This window comes from Vombatus ursinus, unplaced genomic scaffold, assembly GCF_900497805.2.
Source record: "Vombatus ursinus unplaced genomic scaffold, bare-nosed wombat genome assembly UNPS02014799.1, whole genome shotgun sequence".
NCBI lineage: Eukaryota > Metazoa > Chordata > Mammalia > Diprotodontia > Vombatidae > Vombatus > Vombatus ursinus.
The window spans coordinates 48,959,630-48,963,553 of NW_020954577.1; positions in this window are offsets into that span (position 1 = coordinate 48,959,630).

Consider the following 3,924-nt stretch of genomic DNA (forward strand, 5'->3'; position numbering starts at 1 on the left):
TCGCAGGCATTTATTAGAGGCTGCCTTGCGCTATGTTCTGGATACAAAGACCAAACCAAAGCAGCCCCTGCCCTCAAGGAGTTTCCATTCTACTGCAGTCAGCATTTTAACAGATGCTCTCCATCCATTTGTAACAGGTGGATTTTAGTGGTGGTATCTTACATACATAATGTAATTTGAGCACCTCACACTCTCCCAGGTCAGTGATACAGGTAATCCTGCTCCTGCTCTAGGCACATGGTGAGCCGTTGCTGGCTGCTGGGGGATTTCCCATCTGCCTAACTCCACTAATGCATTACATGATGAGACCTGGTTGGGTGTCTCAGTTATGGGAGATCTGAGTTCTAGCTTCTGCCCTGCCGCTAACCTACTGGGCGGCCCTGGGTGGCTCTCTTCAGCTTCTCAGTTTCTTCATCTGTAAAATGAAAAAAATTGTAAAAGTAGGAATTTTGGGGCTTTGATACTGTTTTCTTGGTTTGTCCTATGCAGCTCGTTATAATAGAATTCAATTCAACAATCATTTACAAATTATCTGTTAGGATCAGTGCACTATGCTGAGTACCAGGTATACAGAGATCAGGAAATGAAAGTGAAGTAATCCCTGCCCACAGGGAGCTTGCTTTCTGAGGAAGGAGAAACAACACATGCCCAGATATGTAAATATGAAGTAATTAAGGGGCGGAGAGAGAACACCCATAACTGAGGGTGTCAGGCATGGCCTCGGTGACATCTTCTGGAGCCTTGAAGAGAATGAGGGTTCTCAAGATGTAAAAGTGAGCAGAGAAGTGTTCCAGGTAGAGGGCTCAGCCCATGCCAGGGCAGAGGTGTGAGGTGGAATATTTTGTATAGGGAATGCGTGTTTGGCTGGTTCATCTCTCTTTCCTGGTACCAGTGGAACTAAATAAATCTAATTCTGGTGAACAGACTCAAAACCTATAGAGATGTACTGTGGGCTCCGTCCCTGCTGATGCCTACTTCTTGATCTTCTTTTGTCTTAATAGAAAATTAGATAGAAATGTGTTTTGCATGACATTACACGTATAATGGGTACCATATTGTTTGCCTTCTCAATGGGTGGGGAGAGAGCCTAGAGGGAGGGAGAGAATTTGGAATTCAAATTTTTTTTAAAAAATGAATGTTAATATAGGGGCAGCTAGGTGGTGCAGTGGATAGAGCTCTGGCCTTGGAGTTTGGAGGACCTGAGTTCAAATCCAGCCCCAGACATTTGACACTTATTAGCAGCGTAACCCTAGGCATGTCACTTAACCCCGATTGCCTTGGGGGAAAAAAGGCCAAAAAAAAAGAATGTTAAAATCGATATGTAAAGATAAATTCAAAAGAAAAGAAATATCTACAGTTTTCTTTCTTTTAGCTTATTAAGTAGGATTGTAACATTTAGATTAACATCCAAAGCTAGGAGTCAAATCAAACTTGATACAGGAATGGGGTCCACTAGTGAATGTACATGGGAGGGTGCTACTCAACATCCATCCCTAAATCCTGAGTGATTCTGAGTGTGATACTCCCCTATCTTATTAACCTGTTGTATTTCCCTAAGAGAGGCAGAGTGGAGCAGTCTTGGAGGAAAGCGAGATCAGAAGAGTTCATTTAACCTCTGAATGCCTCAGTTTCCTTATCTGTAAGATTGGGGTTAAAGTTAGTTGTGTCACCTACCTGACAGCATTGTTGCTAGGCTGCTTTTTGTAATATACAATGCCATTGAGGTCAGTGGCCTCATTACCTGGCGGGTCTTCTCAGGGGGCTGTTGAGAGATTCTTGGTGGGATTCACCCCTGGGAGGTGAAGTATGACCACTGTACCCCACTGAACAGTGGAATTAGGCCTTAATGAAATTAAAGTTTTTCTTTCATCTAACCTAAGACAGTTTCAATCTGCGCAATCTGGATTCTCAGCAGTTTTTCCCCCCAACTTTTAATGTATTCTTGTCATCTGTTGGAGGATTTTCTGAAAGGCTAACTTTAATCACGTCAGTCCTGCCATTTCCACGGGGCTTGGAATAGATTCCAAAAATGCCAGAGAAAATTACATGCAAAAAACTCCAGTTAATTAATGTTTCAGAGTAAATTAATGTTTCAGGTCTGATTTGAAGTGACAGGAATGTGGGATTTCAGTGTTAACAGCAACTGCCTTCTCACATCTGGGGGTGGGGGTGGCTTATGCCTTCTCAGTTTGCCAGATACTTGTTTCCTAGGGAAGAAAAATGTAAAAGAAGAAAGGGAAACACAAGTGTTAGAAGGTGTCCTCAGTGCTATCCTGGCGTCCTTGGATTGTGGGGGAAAGGAAAGGGTGAGGAGCACGTCTTGGGTTTTTTGACATTGTTCGGACCCCTCCGGGGTCCTTGCCTACGGACCTTGCTCTTAGGGACAGAAACAGAAATACTGTCAAATTCCTCTTCCTAAAGTGTGTCTCATCATCTCACCTATCCACTCCGCACCCACCAAGACCAGATAGAAAGTCCTCTATTCATTCAAGGCTGTTCATACTGGTCCAGTCTTACCCCTTCCCTCTTCCCACCACCAGCAGCAGCACCGCAGGTTATTCCATCTGGTGACACCCATTTCTTTGCTGCTCCTCACACAAGAGCCTCCATCTCCTAACTGTGACTCTGGACGTTTTCTCTGGCTTTCTGTGGAAGGAGAAACATGCCTGGAGTTCTGTCCCTTCTCACCTCTGCCTCCTGGTTTCCCCCAAGTCTCTGCTAAAATCCCACTTTCTGCAGGGAGCCTTTTCCAATCCCTCTTAATCCTAGTGCCTTCCCTCTCTTAATTATCTGCAGTGTATCCTGTCTGCAGCTTGCTTGTACAGAGGTATTTTCCTTTGGGTTCTCCCATTTTTGTGCTTGCTGATTGTCTGACTTGATCACCATCATGGCATTGACCAGAGGGTGGGCATGGGGGAGGAGATTCTTTACTGCAGATGCCCCTGTAGGGAAGTTGGCTTGTGATGCAGCCTTATTGGTGACTAAGGCCCCCTGCGTAGCATCTAAGACAGTCCCAAGTCCTTCTTGGTAGTAAGGAATGGAATACAAGACTCTTGCATCTGTCCGGATCTCCTTCCAAGTATAAATTCCATTGTAGAAACACGCGTTCCCCTGTAGCTCTGAAGGCAGGCTCCAGTCTCAAGAATTTTACATGAGGATTCCTAAGAAGTGGATGGATTCCTCTTAAATAAAGGCCTTGTTTCTGGACCCCAAGTGATCACAGACAAGGCTTCCGGCAGGTCGGTATCCCTGCCATCCAACTGAGGAAAACGGGCACTGATCTCGCCTGTGGCCGGCTTCCTCAGCTCTGCTGGGTGGTCATGGGGGCTTTCCTTTTACGTGGCGATGTCAGCTTCTTCAAAGTGTTTTCACTGATGTTGAACACACTTGATCCTTCCCCCACCCAATGGTTCCTGGCACTAAGCCGAATCACCCACAGTCCCTGAGACCCACTCCTGTCTTATTTTGGTTTAGAAACATGGCAGGTCTCGGAGTCAGCATCGGAGAAGCAGAGAAATATGGACTTGGCTGGTGTCGGAGATGGGGCTGAAGGCATTGCGGCTGACCTAGGATGCAGAAAAGTGTTTTAGAAAAAATAAATCTCAAAATAGTTATTTTCTTATAACTCTGCCTCCTAAAAGTACTTTTCTACACTTATGGGTCTGTGAGCTCATGAACATGGATGTTTCCAAGGCTGGCCCAGATCCCAGCTTCCCCTAACTTTCTCATCCTCCTCCATGGCTGTCCGTGTGTTTCTCGGAATCTCCCATACAAGATATACCTGAAGCATGGAGAGGGAGAGGTCTTCCTTTTCTCCTTAATAGTAATAATGATGATGGGTAACATTTATATGGCACCCACTATGTGCCAGGCACTGTATGTGTTAAGCACTTCACAGTTATTATCTCACTTGAGTCTCACAAT